The sequence below is a fragment of the Halyomorpha halys genome, unplaced genomic scaffold, assembly GCF_000696795.3.
Source record: "Halyomorpha halys isolate HHAL.00 unplaced genomic scaffold, Hhal_1.1 Scaffold604.1, whole genome shotgun sequence".
NCBI classification, from domain to species: Eukaryota; Metazoa; Arthropoda; class Insecta; order Hemiptera; family Pentatomidae; genus Halyomorpha; species Halyomorpha halys.
Genome location: NW_027105224.1, coordinates 271,166 through 271,593, shown reverse-complemented (window position 1 = coordinate 271,593; position 428 = coordinate 271,166).

The window sequence follows — 428 nt, the reverse complement described above, 5'->3', positions numbered from 1 at the left end:
GTGATTGTTCCAAGAAAGACGCCTATCGAATATGAGGCCTAAAAATCTACAATGTTCGACATACGGTAACGTAGAATCTCCTAGGGGAGTTCTGGGGATGGAGGTGTTATGCATTTTAATCTGGTGATACCCAGCTTTAATGTCGAGAGTACTAAATATGGTAGATCCGCCTAATCTATCTAGTATGTCCTCTAAACGTTGAATGGGATATCTTTCATCGACCGTGTTTTCGTTCAATTTACGGTAATCAATCACGACCCGGTATTTTGCCTTATTATCTCTCGGTGCTGCATTTTTTTTTAACCGCCCACAGGGGACTATTATAGGGTGACGTACTGTTGATAATTATCCCCTGTTTTTGTAACTCTCCAAACTCTTCTCTAATATGTTCTCTTAACGCCTGAGGATACCTCCGTTCTTTTACATAT